Genomic DNA, 18,510 nt, shown 5'->3' on the forward strand with positions numbered 1-18,510 from the left:
GTAACTGAAACTAAAAAGAAAGATAAGGGGGGCAACTGTTTACCATCTCTCCATTTGTTATGTTCATATGTTATATGTGTGGCATGTATCTTTTAAAATTCCCAAAATAAATGTTTACATTTTATTGAAGAACAGTTCACAAGGCAAGTCACAAGGTTATAAGTAACCTCACAAGACACACAGGTCTTCCAGAAAGAGAAGGTGTAGAACAGTGTGAGGTGGTGGGAACAGGTGTGAGATGGTGGGAACAGGTGTGAGATGTTGGGGATAGGTGTGGGATGTCAAGAATAGGTGTGAAATAGTAAGAAAGGTGTGAATGGTAAGAATAGGTGTGAAATAGTGAGATGGTGGGGATTGTTGTGAGATGGAAGAAATTGGTATAAGATGGTAGAGAACTGGTATGAAAGGGTTGGGGAAGTATGAGATAGTTTAGGATCCATGAAGTTTCTCTAGAGATCTAGGGGGATCTGAAGGTGAGTCTCCTCCTCCTGAAGTGGACATTTTTGTTTACATTTCCTCTTATCATAACCAGATGTGATTTCCCTGTCCTACAGAAATAATTTAGTTCTGTGATAAGTGTCTGTTCCTACACACACACACACACACACACACACACACACACACACACACATACACACCCACACACACCTCCTCTAGGGTCAAGGATGCCAGGACCAATGGGATCAGGGCCCTATTTCTCCCACTATCTGCTCTTAAGTGCCTCTTCTACTTACCAATCTATAGGGGTCTTCAGCTGCAGAAGACTAGAAGGGCCCAAATTGAAAGATATGGGATGGAGAGGAAGACAAAATAGATGTTTCCAATCCCAAGGATCAGAGAGGCCCTTTGGGATCTGTTTAGGGCAGACCAGTAGTTCAAGCAGGAACTATATGAGTGTTTAGCATGGGCCAGTGTGTACCCATCAAGCCAGAGTGTAGCACTAGAGTGAGAGGAGGCAAGAGGGTCACCTACACCAGGAAAGGGGCTGTACTACTCTCTTCAGGCATAGAAACGTGCACGTGGTTGGGAGTTGTGGAATGCCCTGATGCCACCAACATTGCCTCACACTTTGCCCATCTCCAGGAGGGGCTGGCTCTTCCAGGAACACAGCCTACACAGTCATGTTTTCTTATTTTATCTGGAGAAGTGAAAGCTTTCAGTTACCCCTTCTTTGGGCCCAGATTATTTAGTATCTCTAAGAACCACCTTAAGGGCCAGTTCTTTGCCAACAAAACTAAAACCCTGTTTACAATTTCAAGTTTTTTCTTTAAACAGAAGGTTTCTGTGTTGGCTTTTGTATCAGAAATTTTTAATATTCTCAAAGAGTAAAAAAGCAACAGTATTTGCTAAACAATTATATTTAGTGGACTTTGACCAGATGAAGTTTATCAGAGTGACAGTAGCAGCAAGCACCACTGATTTGAGGCTGGGCAAAGGCCATGTTTCACAGAGTTTACACTAGGTACAATTTGGAAAATTTGGCTGGAATCTTTTCTTATTTTTCTGCCAGTAATCAGAAGACAAGAAAGGCTCCTTGGAAGGGCTGTCCATTTTGGGACAATGACACATTTCAGGTGATATCTGTTATGGTATGAATCTGAAGTGTCCCCTGGGAGCACATATGTTGAAGGCTTGGCCCCTAATATCACAGTGTTCAGAAGTGGAACCTTTGGATCAGAAGGGCTCTGACCTTCTGGTTAACTGGTTTAAATGGATTAATTGTATTAATCCACTAATGGATTCACAGCTTCATGGGCTGTTAGGAGGTACTAGAGACTTTAGGAGGTGGGGCCTAGATGGAGGAGATGAGTCACTGGGAGTGTGCTCTTGAAGGGTATATTTGGTCCCAGCCCCTTCCTCTTTCCCTTGATCTGCTTTCTGGCCTCCATGAAGTGAGCAGCCTTCTTCTACCATGGCTTTCTGCCATAATTCTCTGCTTCATCAAAGGCTCAGAAACAACAGAGCCAAGTGACCATGGACTGAAAGCTCTAAATCCATGAGCCTAAACAAATCCTTCTTCCTTTTAAGTTGTTTACCTCAGATATTTTGTCACAGTGACAGAAAGCTGACCTGCACAGTGCCCTGGTATGGCTTGAACTTTTTTTCTCAGAAAGGTTTGGCTTTGAGGGGTTTCAGATATATTCAGATGACTACCAGGGTATCAGAAACCTGGAAGCTCTAATGGACACACGAGGCACCTGCTCAAAACAACTCCCCAAAATTCCTTTTCTAAGCCCAGCATGCATATAATCCCAGCAGGCTCAATCAGGAGGATCTCAAGTTTGAGACATAGCGAGACCCTGTCTAAAATGAAAACAAAACAAGTGAAAAAAATTCCTTTCCTATGGATTCCAGGTTTTGCTGAAATTCCTTGCAGGAATAGTCACATCCATCGTAATTTCAGTTATACACACACTATGATCATATCTAGCCTAGGAGCAGTTACACATACACACACACACACACACACACACACACACACACACACATACACACACACACACACACACAGATTATGGTGAGCATCCAATGACAATAGGTAGTTCCAATGACCAATGCCTCCCTTTAAAGATATTCCTTATCCAGCATACATTGTAGATATTATATGGTAAAATATGAAATGTCTTCCTCTTGTCTTTTATCCAGGAAATACAACCAACTGGCCATTTCTTTCCTTTTGTCTATAATGATCTTATTATGAATTAACTGACTCCATGAGATTTTTCTCTTGGGTATCGTCATGAATGTGCTGGCTCCTCCCAGGGCTTTCCTCTTAGCCCCACTATCCTAACTAGGCCGGCTGGCACCATGGGGTCTGATCCTGGCTACAGTGTTCCAGCAGGCAGTCACTCAAGAAAGCACAGTTCTAATCACATGCTTCATATCTGTGGGTCCAGATTTTCCAATTATGTTATATATTGGAGACAAGGAGCCACCCCAGTCACAATGCTACTATTTCCACCAAGGCAACCCCTAAGCTATAGAACACAACTGTGCCTCAACTTCCCCAGCGTTCTGATAGGTGGGCTGACCATGCAAACCCACCCTGAGCTGGAACCTGGTGTCCTGTCGTTCACAGGCCAGGTCTGAACTCTGGTGCACCATCACCCAAGCCAGAGCTTCACCTGGACAGCCAGTCCCTTCAGCCAGTTTCCATGTTGGCACCCTAGACTTCCTGGCACCAAAACTTCACATAGAGGGTAGTTATTCTACAGTCATCAAAAGTAAAATGTGTTGGGAAGGCAAAAGAACAAAAGTCTGTTCTTTATAGAACCAAAGTTTCACTAGTAGCTTATCTTCAGAATGATTTTGTTCTTAAACATGAATATAATAGAAATGGATGAGATCATTTGGGTATTTCTGGAAAAATGACATTTGCTTTTTTCTAATTACAAAGAAAACGACCCCATCCAAAGACATCACAAGTCTGTTAGCTGGGGGTTGTGGAGGGAGTAAAAGGGTACATTTGCAGGTGAGTATGCAGTGTGTGTGGTGGGTGGGAAGTTTATGTATATGATGTGTATTGGTGTGAGTGTGTAGTATGTGGTGTGTGCATGTGTGCATGTGCATAAATGTGCAGTGTGCATTTAATGCAGCTATGCTGTTATTACAGAAAAAGAGATGACATATTTCCCAATTCATGTTAGTAGCTTTATTGTTAGTATCAAGACAGTTTCTTACACTATTTTTCAAACCATTTGGACAATATTTACATGTAAGTCACCTACATATGAGGCTTTTAAACAACTTAAAGGGGAAAAAAATCAACTTTTGAAGTTCAACTCCACATGAAGGAAAACAATTTAATTTAGAACTAACAGAAAATTCAATCAATTCCTCTGTAACAATAAATACATTATGGATATTCTTTTTTTTTAAGTTTTAATTTGCTATTTTATTTATTTATTTTTCTTTTATTTATATGTGCATACAATGCTAGGGTCATTTCTCCCCCCTTCCCCCCACCCACTCCTTTACCCCCTTGCTCCCAACCCCCTTGCTATCAGGCAGAAACTATTTTGCCTTTATCTCTAATTTTGTTGAAGAGAGCGTATAAGCAGTAATAAGAAGGACCAAGAGTTTTTTTGCTAGTTGAGATAAGGATAGCTATACAGGGAGTTGACTTGCATTGCTTTCCAGTGCATGTGTGTTACCTTCTAGGTTAATTCTTCTTGATTTAACCTTTTCTCTAGTTCCTGGTCCCCTTCTCCTATTCATCATGGATATTCTTTAAATGACTTTGATAATGGCTGTTTTGTATCTTTCCTCACAATTACCAAAAGAAGAGAGCTCTAAGAAAAAAATCATTTTAGATACTGAGCCAAGTAAAAAAAATTAAGAATAAATTTTGGAATAAATGCAACTTATAAACCCTACCTGTAATGATTAATAGAACCTTAATGAAACAAGTGATTTATATCACCTCAAATATCACAAGATTAATAAATGAGAAAAATAAAATAACTTTTTAAGAGTTCTTTTGTTCCAAAAGAAAAATAGTCCAGCATAATAATTCACTCATTTTCTGATTGTTCAAAAGTCCTATAAATAATTCATCATTTTCACCTTCAGTAAAGGGAAACATTCCACTGAAACCTGTATGTTTGATGGAGACATCACCAAAATTTATTAATGGCATAACCAATATGCTCAGTAAATGCTGGCCACTGTATTAAAGTTCTGAGCAGTGAGCTCATAAACTCTTGATTTTGTTAATTTGTTTATTTGATGTGATTGGGGTTTGAACTCAGGTCTTTGCACTTGCTAGGCAGGCACTCTACAGCTGGAGACACATCTCCAGTGCTAGTTGCTATGATTATTTTGGAGATAGGATCTTGCCTTTTGCCCATGCTGGCCTGGACTGTAATCCTCCTCTTTTTAGCCTCCTGCCCTGGCTGGAATGGCAAGCACACACTACCACACCCAGCATTTTTCTGTTGAGGTCTCACAAACTTTTTCATCCCAGCTGGCCTGGAACCATGATCCTCCTGACTTCAGCCTCTCACATAGCTAAATGCTTGCTTTAAATTAGATGTCCTAAATGGGACTACATGAAATTAAAAGGCTTCTGTATGACAAAAGAAATGGTCCCTAAACTGAAGAGACCACCCACAGAGTGGGAGAAAATATTTGCCAGCTACACATCAAACAAAGGACTGATAACCAGAATATACAGGGAGCTAAAAAACTAAACTCCCCCAAAATCAATGAACCAATAAAGAAATGGGCAACTGAACTAAACAGAATTTTTCAAAGGAAGAAGTCCAAATGGCCAAAGAAAAACATGAAAAAATGCTCACCATCCCTGGCCATAAAGGAAATGCAAATCAAACCCACACTAAGATTCCATCTCACTCCTGTTAGGGTAGCCATCATTAGCAACACCAACAACAACAGGTGTTGGTGAGGATGTGGTGGAAAAAGGAACCCTTGTACACTCCTGTTTGGAATGCAAGCTAGAGCAAACACTCTGGAAAAAAATTTGGAGACTTATTAAAAATCTGAACATTGATCTGCCATATGATCCAGCAATCTCACTCCTGGGGATATACCCAAAGGAATGTGACACAGGTTACTCCAGAGGCACCAGCACACCCATGTTTATTGCAGCATTATTCACAATAGCCAAGTTATGGAAACAACCAAGATGCCCCACTACTGACAAATGAATTAAGATAATGTGGTATCTATACACAATGGAATTTTACTCAGCCATGAAGAATGAAATTTTATCATTCACATGTAAATGGATGGAACTGGAGAACATCATCTTAAGCAAAGTTAGCCAGGCTCAGAAGGCCAGAAATTGCATGTTCTTCCTCATTTGTGGATTATAGACCTAAATCAAATGCAGTAATATTATTGGACATTGGTCACACACTAAGGGGAGAACACGTACAGGAGGAATAGGGAAAGGGAAGGAAACCTAAAACTTGAAAGTGATTGATGTGGCCACTGTAGAGGAGCGAATATAGTAACCTTAAAATAGCAGAGGTCACTATGGGAAGGTGACCAGGAAGTAGTGAAGAGGTCAGTTAGAGATGAACCGATGTGGGTTGTAATATACTTGTGCATGGAAGCAATGCTAAGAATCTCTCTGTATGGCTATCTTTATCTCAAACTAGCAAAAATGCTATGTCTTTCTTATTATCTCTTATGTTTTCTCTTCAACAAAATCAGAGAAGAGGGCAGAACAGGTTCTGCCTGGAAGTGAGGCAGGTGAGGGAGATTGAGGGGACAGGGGAGAGAGGTGGCCCAAACAATGTATACACATATGAATAAATGTATAAACAATAAAAAATAAAAGAAAGAACCACCTAAAAATTAATATAAAAATGAATAAATTAGATGTCCTGATTTTGGGGCACTTGGGTCTGTCCTATCTTTTTTGGGGGGTTTGGATTTGAATGCAGGGCCTTGAACATGCTAAGCACATGCTCTACTACTGAGCTATACTCCCAGATCCCCTTAGCCTTTTTTAGGACTAAAATGTGTTCTAAGGAGGAGCCTCCTTGTGGGGATGTCCTTCAGGTCAAATGTTGACACCTCCCAGCTCCAGCCTCATCCTGAATGTCAAGGCTTACCTTCAGAAGGCTTGTCTTCAGACAGCTCTTCCGCATCAACCCAGAAGCTCTTTAGGAACTTTCTCTTCCCATGGACTAGCTTGTCTAACTTTCTTCCCTAATGCCTTTGAACCTGCTAAGTACCAACAGCAGCCACAGATGAGCAGGGTCCCAGCCAGCTCTGACTTCAGGGCGATAAAATTTAAAGGCAGACAGCACCATAATTGATACTCACTTGCACTTCCTAGGCACTCTACCACTTGAGCCGCACCACCAGCCCAATATTCATTGTTTTGATGTTGGATTTTTTTTTCCTGTCTATCCAGGACATGCTTTCTTGTTCCTTCTCTCCTACATTACCACAAGTGAAAAAACAAGTGTCAGGAATGTTTAGGGGAATACAAAGCTGCTGTCAGGGAGGCCTGGCTGATTGTGTAATCTGCTGGTATGTGACAGCAAGCTCAGTGGTGGCAAGAAGGACACATTAAACTTGCTGTGAGCTTTGAATTCTGTTGTTATTCAGAAGCTTTTCCCAGATGTTTTGTTTTTGTTTTTGTTTTTGTGCATGTGTGGTACCAGGGCTTGAACTTGGGGCCTTCACCATGAGCCATACTCAGCCCTATTTTTGTGAAGGGATTTTTGAGATAGGTTCTAGGGAACTATTTGCCCAGGCTGGCTTTGAACTGCAATTCTCCTGATCTCTATCTCCTGAGTAGCTAGGATTACAGGTGTGAGCCACCCATTCCTGCCTAGGTTTAAATTTTTGAGCCTTGATTAATTAATACTAGGAGCTGCTGCTGAAATGGTTTGATGCTTCCTAAATAATCAAAACCTCCCAGACTTCAGTATTTTATAGATCTCCCCCAAGCAAGTAGATGAAATTGAAATGGTTGTGAATTATCCTTCTGGTCTGCATATCTTCATATCACCTAGGAATAGACATTTATATGAGAAGAGAAAATCTATAATGACCCACTACATGAATTTTCCAGGAAGCTGGAAAACATCTGTGGCTTTCTTTAATTTAGAAAAAAAATTTATATCAAAGAGTCCTTTACCAAATTCTAAACCTTCAGATGTTATAACTGATATCCGGTATTATGACAGATTACTCATTTCTATCTACCAGAGATCTTTTAAAGCAAGAATACCAATAGAACTACTCTCAAATCAGTAAATAACATGAAATTAAGGGTTTTTTTCAGTTCCATGATGTTTCAATAAAATAATTTCATGGTTTTAAACTGAACATGGGCAATGTGGAAATTTGCACATGTGCACCAACAGAGACCCACATGATCATGTGAACCAAACATGCACACATGAAATGAAATTGGCCTTTAGTGCCTGATTTCCTGCTGCATGATTTCAAACTTCTCCAGGAAAGCCTGGAGAAAAATCACACCTGATTTTATGTTCACGTGACATCACTATTCACAGATGCTGATAAACAAGAGGCAAACCACCAACAGCACAGAGCACTAATTAATCATGCTGTGTGTCCCCTTGGTTACTGCAGCCCCCAGGACACAGATAGGCTCTGAGCAGAGTCAGCCAGCCCTCCACTCTCAAATACCACTTCTGATGGGGTTAGGGGTGGGGCAACTCACAAAGCCTGTAAGGACAGAATGTCTGAGTAGAGCAGACTTATTTTAGTACATTCAACAGTATTTTCCCACATCTGACCTTTGGTACTGAATATCTGCCTTCTTTCTAAAGCAAAACTGAAGCCCTAAGCAAAGTGACTTTTTAAAGGAAATTGTTTGAGAATAGCTTGGCCAAGATCTGTTTGTCTATTTTAAGTGTAGGCTTTAAAAAAATAGCAATATAATCCTAGCATTCTACAAGTATTTGATATACACTAGGATCATATTTTGTCTCACAGGCTTCAGGGTCTTTGTTTGGCTTTGATTTTTGGTTTTGGCCCCTAGATATGTAATTTAAACTAGCAATACAAGAAGAATATTCATTTTCCTTTAAGATAAACTCAATGAAATGTGCATATTTTATGCTGATCCTTTTTGGTAAAATATCATGCTCCATATTCAGAGGCTAAGAAGCAGGTCAAATTGAAATGCAGATCAGGGTGACAGGACTCTATTTTTACACCAATGGTCACTTTATTTATAAACACTTTTTCCATAGTTAAAGATAACCCAAAAATTTCTTTGGAAATTTGGTTACAAGATTTCCAAGAGACTCTACTTTCCCTGCAGGGTCCTTCTGCTGAATTTTTAAATTGATCTCAGCAAGTATTTACAGAGCAGACAACCTCCAGGCTCTTCGGTGTTACTAACACAGGTGGGAGTAGAGTTTGTGTCTCATGTCCTTTTCAATGAAAATCCATGCCTTGGGTGGCAAGACTGAAATAATGCCACCTGGACTATCCCGGCTTCTCTAGGGGAAGCATGTCCAGCTAGGGAGGCCATGACTGCCTGCAGCCAGACAGGTACAGGGAAATAAGCGCGTGGCAGATCAATTGAACTCTGCTCCTTAAATATCATGGCACCCTTGTATAAAGGAGGAATTCTACTAACTCCATTATGATTTTATCATTCTTTATGTGGCAAGAAAAACTTTTCCAGCCTGTGGCGCTGCGTGCAACAACCTTGGCTCCTCTGTGTCCATTGCAGTGGAAGACTACAGTCACTGGGAAATAGTCTTAAATTCTCCTCTCGCTACTATAAACCAAAACCATTCCTAATGAAATGAAAGACAAACACCAAATAAAACCTTGCTAGGAAGAAAGTAGAACCTGTCTGGTAAGAAGCAAGACAGCTTTTGGCCTGCCCTGCCCTGTCAGGAGCCAGGGATTTTTGCAGCGGGGAAAAAGAAATTGCCCCGCCACTACCACCACCAGAGGAGGGCACAGAAGTAGTGACATTCCTGCATCCCCGAAGGGGCTGCTGGGGTCTAACAAGTGTGCTTCATAAACGCTTGCTAGGCTGGACCCGGGTCCCAGGGATGGGCGCCCCATGGCGAAAGGGGCACTGGCCAGACATCTGGTGAAGCCAGTTGTCAAAGGCATGCCAAAAGGGTGGAACCCAGGAGAAAGCAGGACAGCGGGAGGTCACGCGATTGTTCAACCCTTTTCCAAAGTCACCACTGCCAGTCCAGCTGATTGCTAAGGAGTGCGCATCTCCTGGCCTCTAATGTGACCCTCTCGGATGTTTCCCCACACCTTCCTTCAGAGAAGGGAGCTGGCACAGCACCCTGACCTGGGATCAGCGCCAGGGCGGCCAGCGCCTGTACCCACCTTGGTGACTTAGGTGACTCCCGGCCCCAGCACCTGGTCGATGGCGTGCGGCGCTCCCCGCGGGGGCCTGGGCAGCTGCTCCTCGCCCGGCCGGCCCTTCCTGGCTGCGCTCATGCTCTCGGCCTGGGCGCAGGGTGCGGGGGGCGCGCTACGGTCCAGGGCGGCCAGGCTGGGCGCGCTGCAGCTGCTCGAGAGCCGCACGCCCGCCCGCTCCCAGGCGGCCGACGACAGACCGCGGAGGGCCGAGCAGGAGAGTTTCAAGTGGGACACCTTGTGAAGCAGGTGGCCCAGGCTGCCGGGCCCATCCTCGGGCGCCTTGTGCAGCGCCTTGCAGGACACCAGGTAGGCGACCTTGCCGCCGCCGCCGCTTACCGACAGGTTGTGGAGAAGGTCATCGGCCAATGTCACCGAGTCATTCCTGAAGCGGTTGTACTTGGTGCGTGGAAGCATGCCCCTCAGTGGGCTCGCCGCATCCGCCCGGGCGCTGCTAGTGCCGGCCCCGGCCCGGGCTGCCGCGCATGGCAGATTAGCCGCGGGCCCCGGAGCTGGACTAAGAACAGAGGTCCCAGGACCGCCTTCTGGAGACGGAGCACGAAGTCTCAGGACCAAGCCCTCCTACCATTAAAAGCCAGCACGGCCGCTGCCCGGCAGCCCCCGCCCCGGAGCCCGCTGCTTGGGGCTGAACGCTTGCTTTCTAAAAGTCATAGCTGCCTGTGATGGAGCGAACGCCCAGCTGCTTGGGCTGCACACAGCAAAAGCATGACTCACTCTGTGAGGACACCCTTCTCAACAAAGGCTCGGTGAGCACTGCAAATCACTTCCTGTAGCAGGAAAAAAAAAAAAAAAAACAAACTCGAAAAAAAAAAACCTGACATCCACCCTCTGACAGCAACTGGAGCCAATCAATTCTCAAATTGCCTTTTTCTACCTTCCCATATATTTCCTTCCAACCTTTGATTTGCATCTCCCCATCCCCCCTTTTCTAGTTTGTGTCAAAGGTAAATTCAGTTCCTTCAAATGATCAAATGAACTTTCAGAAACCCCTTATTCCATGCTAGCTTTTCCTCTTCCCTCAACTCATCTGGGTGAGCCCTAAAAGTGTCTGACAGCGATGCGTTAAAATGTGACAAAGGCTTTTTAAGAATAAGTCTTCAGCGAATCCTCATGAATTCTTACTTGGAAAGCAACCATAATTTTTAAATAGGAAAAAAAGGAATATGCACCCCCAGGTGAACATAACATACCAATATTCTGGTTACTTTTTTTGATTTTTGTTTGTTTTGTTTTGTTTTGTTTTTCAAATCAACAGAGCAGCCATGAGGAGTGTCTTTGTGGCATTGCAGTTCCTCAAAAAAAAAAAAAAAAAAAACCTTCCACAAACCTGCATATGAACTTCTGCTGTTCAAGGTCTCTGCTAATTTACAGCAGTCTCTCAGCCAGGGTTAAGTTGAAAATCTATTTCAAAAAAGAATAGTGCTTTTTTGATGAGTGGCAACAGGCTCCAGAAATCTATTCCAAAAAGGGGGCTGATTTTCAGGTTTAATTCCAACTGAATGTGTTCCAGCTCTGGAAAAATCCTAAGAAATGCTACCAATACATTTCAATGTCCCTTCAGGTGCTGCTTGCAGCCCTGCAGTCAGAAAGGGTAAAAAATACACCTGCTGTCACTGCATTTCAAATTCTGAGGAAAAATGCTTTGATTTCAGGAGTCAGGCTCAAGCTTAAAATGAAACACATAGGCCTTCTTCCCCGCAGTCAGGAGAACAGAGCCTTGGGAGCGCCCCTCCACCCCCAAAAGATCTGCTGCAGACATTGACATCCCCTGATCCCTTCCTTGGTGGTCTCTACCAGTCTGCCTCATGCATTAAAATAACCTACCCACAGTGAAACACTCACTATCAAAGTTTCCCAGCAACTTACATGCAAGCAAATGAATTCACCTCTAGCACACTATCAGGTCACCCTGAGACTTCTCACGCCCAAAACTGAACCTGGGTGGTACATGAGGTCCTGAGTCTTGCACAGAGCTCTGTGGAGTGGGGTTTAATAAGCGCCACTCATGGCGGGCGCACGAGTGAAGCCGGCTCCTAGAACGCAGGAGCATAGAGAAGCTGAGAAGTACCCCGCGCAGGAAACGCGTCCCCACCGCTCTCCTCCTGCGCCGCAGCCCTAGCAAAACAGCCACCCAACACTCTTTTTTTCCCTTCCCCTAGCTTGCACAGCAACAGCAAATGCACAAGCCATAGACGATTTTGATGGTTATCCGAATCCCCCTCAAACCTAAAGCAGAACAGCCCATCATTCTCAAATCATGATCTTCATTAGAAGCAGACAAAAACAGCAAAATGTGAATGAAATGCTGTTTGTGTGAATGAAAGGGCTAGTGAGCGAGCCAGCATTTCTGTGAATGAAGCCAGGCCTTGCAGCCGGTGCCAGGCAATCCCCTGTCTCCAGCGGCCTCAGCCAATGTGCGACCTTGTGGATGACTGGATGACTCATTCAACAAAGGCTCGCTCAATAGTGGAAGATTCCACTTCAATCAAGGGCGGGATCTTTTATCCAACGGCAGTGTGGGAAAAAAAGGAGGGAAAAAAATCCACCCAGCTCGATCACAAAGATGCTGGAAAGAAGAGGACAGATGCTATGGAAAGAGGAAAAATAATTTTAAAAGGAAATTCATGATCAACGGGCCAGGTCTGAGTGAGAACAGGACCACTCTCTTGGAGGTGAGCTGTGCCCCAAACTTTCACTCACCCTTTCTTCTACATCAAGGAGAAGCCATGAATGTGCCATTCGGTTCAGTTTTTATTATGAATGTACACTGAATGCACATTCAAAGCCTAGGCTCTTGGCCCTCAATTCTTTTCTAATAAAGGAATAGAGAACACCTATGCAGGCTGAGTCTCCAAGGAGGAAAAATCTTAAAATCACACAGTTAACCCCTTAACCAACAGGAGACTTTGAGTTCTTTTATTATGATGAAGCTAATGGAAGGAAATGGGTCATTTAAAAAATATGTATACCAGTATAAATTTACTAAATATGAAACGAAGTATAATCAAAGAGGGTGATTAATATTCCAAAACCACAATAGTGCAGTAAAACCTACCAGGAGGATGGAGTGAACATTTTATAGAAGGAAAAAAAAGCCCACTGGTGCATCAGCATCAGAATGGAGCTGCCAAGACCCTCACTCACAGGAGAGCCCTTTGCACTTCCAGGAGAGTGCTGAACAATTATTTTAGGCCCTATTCCCTAAAGCCCACATATCTGGCTTATCAGCTTGCAACAACCTAGAGATGGATAAAAGGACAGATGGATGAAAAGTTAGGTAATGACAAATTTAGATGAAATTTTGATAGTTTGTACTATGGTTTGAATATAGTTTTTTCTCTCTGAAAACCCATGCTGGAATCCAATCCTCAATGTGAGGAATTAAGAGGATGGAAATTTAATCTGACTATGGTGTTTAGAAACCAGGCCTTTGGAGATATTAGGATTAGACAAGGTCATCAGGGTGGAGTCTCCTGATTGAATCTTGGTTGCTTTATAAGAAGGGATTGGGGAGGCTGGGGATATGGCTCAAGTGGTAGAACACATGCCTAGCAAGAAAGAAGCCCTGAGTTCAAACCCCAGTACTGCCAAAAGAGGACACACACACACACACACACACACACACACACACACACAGAAACTCCTCACCATGTTATGCCCTGAGCTACCTCAGGATTCTGCCAGCAAGAAGACTATTGCCACATACAATCCCATGTCCTTGGATCAGAACCATAAGCCAAAATAAGCATCTTTTAAAAAATAGCTCACCTCATCTCTGGGATGGTGTTATTAGCAATAGAAAACAGACTATAAGTCTCTAGCAAAATAGAAGAAAGTACCCAGCTTCTGAGCCTCTCAGATGGAGCTGACAGTAGAGGTTGCTTATTCCCAGCACCCCCAAACATAAAGGAGTTAGGCAGGGAGTGAAGAAACTTGATGCCTGAGAACAGTGGCTTGGATGTTGATAAGAAATTATGTCCTGGACTGCTGATATTATGGAACAAGTTGTGGTGTACAACAGGGTCTTACTGACTCTACAGAAGATGGAAAATGATAACCCAGTCTCACCATCCAAGGCCAAGAACTCTCCCACCCAACATGTGGGAGAGCTGCTGACACATAACCAAGGCTCTGGAAATTAATGACACATAACCCAGTTTTTCAAGAATGACCATCCCCAGTGTCCACTGCCCCACCCCCGATAAAAGTTTGAGGTCTTGGCACCTTTAGCACAGCTCCTTCTTCAGCCTGCCCATCCTCCCACCTGGAGGCACACTTTGGCTTGGTTTTACGTTAGTAAATCAGCTCCAGCTTAAGTCTCCTCTTTGTCCATCTTTGAATTTTCTCTGACAAGACCCAGAAACTTCTGGCCCCAGACTGGTAATCCAGATTTGGTAATGCCACAGCCTAGAATCTCCTACTGAGAGAAATATAGAGAGAAGTCCACAATTCTTCCAGGGATGATCAGGTTGAGTGGGGTCCAATCCATTAGGGTGATGAGTTAGGCAGGTCAGAGGTGAAGGCTAGGTGTGAAATGCATGTGAGTGGTGGAGCCTCTTATGTAGAGACAACCAGTGCTGATGAGCAGCCAAGGTTGGAGGTTGAAACTTAAAAATGCCAGAATTTCCAGATGGGCACTACAAAAAAGTGGACAAATGTCAGGCACTGTGGCACATGCCTAGAATCCCAGCACTCAAGAGGAAGAGACAGGAGGATCTCAAGTTTTAGCCCAGCCAAGTCTCTATAGTAATACCCTCTCTCAAAATAACAACAAAGAACTCAGAATTATTTGGAGAATAAAATGGAAACCTCGTTTGATGGATGCCATAGAAGAATAGTTTTCAACAGATAATTACTGTGGTTAACAAATGAAGTCATGACTACAATAACCACCTTGATGAAGTGTCCCCACATGCGAGCAAGGCTCACCAGTTATACATAGCTTACATTCCATTTTGCCCAAAGGGAAGCCAAGGGTCCCAGGAGTTATGAAATGTGCCAGGACCATGCTAGGTTAGGAGCTGGCAAAGTGTTCTGACTCTGAAGCCATAGTCATTACTATGAATCACCCTGCTTCAGAGAAGTTGTATAAGGTGTCTGCTGAGACCTCTCTTTTGCAGGTGGTGATTATCCATCATCAGACATCATAGGAAGGAGAATGGTGCCAACTGAATGAGAGACAAAAATGAGTGAAAAGATCATACTTTACAGAAGAAGGAAAGGAATGAAAGTTAAGATAAGACACAATACAATAGATAGAAGTAGAGCTGAGAGAACACAGCCAGGGATGGAAGATGTAGCATGTTTTTAAGAAAGCAGAACAGAATGGGAGAGATTAAGATATGGGAAAGAGAGAGAGTAAAAAACACAGGTAGAGCTCTTGCTTTTTATGCAGGAAATGGAACACCTTACCCTTGGGAAGGGGCCAAAATTGATAAGCAGACCCTGCAGGGTACATATAGGACACAGGAGTTTCCACCTTCCACATGGTTCCAATGGAGAGACTTTCATGAAAAGCACTCTTCTAGAGATGGGGTTAAAATCACTTAGAAGGATGGTAGTATATCAAGGATTCATATGAACCAGAAGCCATGTCTGCCTACAGCGTTGAGAGAAAGAAAGGAGACTGAGTCACACTGTGGCCAGTGGAATTCTAGTTGGAATTTTAGAGAAGCTGACAGGGTGAGCTGTAGTTTAAGAAGACTAAAATGACTGATAAAGAGGAGGGAATAGGGAAGAAATACTGAGCCTCTCTTTCCCCACTCCCTGGTCTCCTGTTGGTGCCTCCCAGTGGGAGACCAGGGAATGAGGAAATCCACAGGAAGCCAGAAGTGCAGAGAGCTAGGTTATGGGGTTATGGGGGAGTAGCCCCCAGGCAGAGCTGGCTAGGAAAGGCTGGGGGGTCTGGGGAGCCAGCACCATGAGTAGATATACTGGTAGATAAATTGGTCTGTGGCTGTGATAGGAGCTCAAAAACATGCTTGATTTTGATGTTTCATTTGATTTTCTCTGTAACCCCAAAGCAAGGTTGTACTTTAAAAGTGATATGGTCCACTTAAGTAAAGAATTTAAGAATGAATGTTTGAATCTGCTTGAGGGAAGTAAAGGATACTGTCAACTGGTCAAGAGAGGAAAGTGTGTTATAAAGGGCCAGCTATGACCCTGTCATGTCCCAGGACAGGGGTATGGTTTTCTCTGTAGGTGTTGGTCTGCCTTGGTATGAGCTGGAAGACAGGGAGGGAGTTGTTATGGAGGGTTCATTTGGAAATGATGGCAGAGAAGGGAGGGTGTGGAGAACACAGGCTAGCAGGAGTCAGGAATGGGCTGTGGGAGAGGAAAGTGGGGGACTTGGCCAATGAAAGGCCAGGCTCAGTCAGGCCCAGAGCTCTTGAGTTCCATAGGGAGACTGCAGCCTAGGGATGCATACTAAGATATATGGACAGATGGAGGCAAATGAAGGCCCCTAATTGTGCCTCCTGAGGGACAGGCTGGGAGAGGGAATGTCCTCATAGAATGCTAGGGAGGGTTGTGGAGTCCCAGTTTTGTTAAAGCCAGAAATTGAGGTCCTCGGGGAGGAGGCTGGGGACAGAAGGGAGCTCTTTCCCCACAATCTCATGGGAAGACGGTGGGATGGCCAAGCACTACAGGCTGTTTAGAAGGGGAGAAATGAGAGCCACACCTCAAGTGGATCATGGAGGGAGAAGTCTTGTACTATTCCTGTACTGCATCGCTATATGAAATACTTAACACAGGCTATTTATGAAGGCAAGGAAGACAGGTGTATTTAGCTCACAGGTTTGGAGGCTCAGCAACATGGCACCTGCATCAGCTCAGTTTCAGTGAGAGTCCCATGTTGAATGGCAGCTGGCAGAGCATGTGTGGGAGCAAGCAAGAGCATCTATCTCAAACCAGAAGCAGAGAAAGCTGGGGTTCCACAAACCCTTCTAAGGGCAGCATCTGCAAGGACCTAAGGACTTCACATAGGACCCACATCTTAAAGGCACCATCACCTTCCAAAGCTGCCACCCTGGTGAATATGATCAAAGTACTTCATACACATGTATGAAAATAGGAAAATCAAACCCATTACAAATTGTTTTAAATGGGGGGGAGAGTGGATGAGAAAGAGAAATAATGGAGGTGGATTTTATCAAAGTTCATTATATGCCTACATGGAAACATCACATGGAAACCACTTTGCACAATTAATATATGCTTACAAAAAAAAAGAGAAAAAACCCTGCCACTCTGGGAACAAAGTTCTCAACACATGAACCTTTGGGGGGACTCAAGTCATATCCAAACTATAGGTCCCAAGGTCCAGGTGACAGGTCTGGTCTCTGCAGGGACCTCAGGTGACCATATACTGATTGGCACAACTTGGTGTGGAGCATCTTTGGCATAAAAATACTGTGACACAGGTCACCCATCAGTGGGACCTGGCATCTCAGCACCAAGGAGAGTGAGACACTTAGCACTACAAACCTGGACCTGAATCTCTGTCCTGAGAAGTAGGCCTTGCACCCTGGTCAGCTCCAAGGAAGGGTCAGAAAGGCTGGCTTAGCCAGCCTCATCCTTTTCCCAGGTGCTGTTTCTTTATTTCTCACATTCAAAGTATTGTTCCTCCACTTGAGAAGCTCTGTTCCCCACCCATTGAGTGACAGGGGGGCCACACTTTTTCAAAGGCATGGGCTCATCTGATCCTCATGATTCTATCACATCAGTCCTGTTATCCCTCATTTTACATTGAGGCCCAAAGAGGCTAAGGGACTTGCCAGGACAACATAGCTACCAGGTGGCAGAGCAGGAATTCCCACTAAAGTCAACCTGACCCCAACAATCCCCACAAAGACAATCCTACAAGGGTAAGTGAAGTCTTCATTTGAGCCCTGCCACTGCTCGGATCTCACTTTCATAGAGGGAGACTATCACCGTATCACACTGTTGCCATGGTGACCAGGCAGCGCACAAGAGTATCAGACTCAGCATGAGGTCATTTCATTATCACTGGAGGGAGATGGACAAGCCACTGCCTACTTCACATACAGAAAAGGGACAAAGTAAGCCCTGGGCAGTCCTCAATATGCTGTCCTACTTACTGGAGATAGGAAAGCAGTGGAAGGCTTTAACACACTTTGGAAACAAAGAGGCCATCAAGCACAGCATCCTAGGGAAATAATTCTTTTCTCAAATAGGAAGATCCCTGGAACAGTCCCCTGGAGAAAGGTGAGAGCTCGAACTACAAGGATTTGCACTCTGTGATATAGCCAGGAAGCTATGGTGTGCTTAGAAATAGTTTAAACACTTGTAGTGAGAATTCTCTATTCCCTTCGGAATCTACATAATCTTTTGACTATAAAGTACAAACAATTTCATGTTCCACATTTTTCTTCTAAAATATATATTTTAAGACTTCTCAGTTTATAACATGGCTAGATCATCATATTCTGTGGAGTGGAATTCCCTGCAGCACTCCTCCATCACTGGACACTTCCATTGTTTCTAGTGTATCAATACTATAAACACTGCCATAATGAGAACTTTTGCAGGCACAATTCACTGTGGACTTAACTTTGAAGTCCTTCCCCTCCATTTTCCCAGCAAAAGGGGGCCCTATGGGGAACCTCAGATTCTTAG

The 18,510-nt window shown here is 43.8% G+C and overlaps 1 pseudogene; it reads right to left on the reverse strand.

The window, feature by feature from the left end:
- Positions 1-9,750: 9,750 nt before the first annotated feature.
- On the reverse strand, positions 9,751-10,269 carry LOC141415512 (SHC-transforming protein 3 pseudogene; annotated as a pseudogene).
- Positions 10,270-18,510: the final 8,241 nt, after the last annotated feature.

This window comes from Castor canadensis, chromosome 13 (genome assembly GCF_047511655.1).
Source record: "Castor canadensis chromosome 13, mCasCan1.hap1v2, whole genome shotgun sequence".
In the NCBI taxonomy this organism is placed as follows: domain Eukaryota; kingdom Metazoa; phylum Chordata; class Mammalia; order Rodentia; family Castoridae; genus Castor; species Castor canadensis.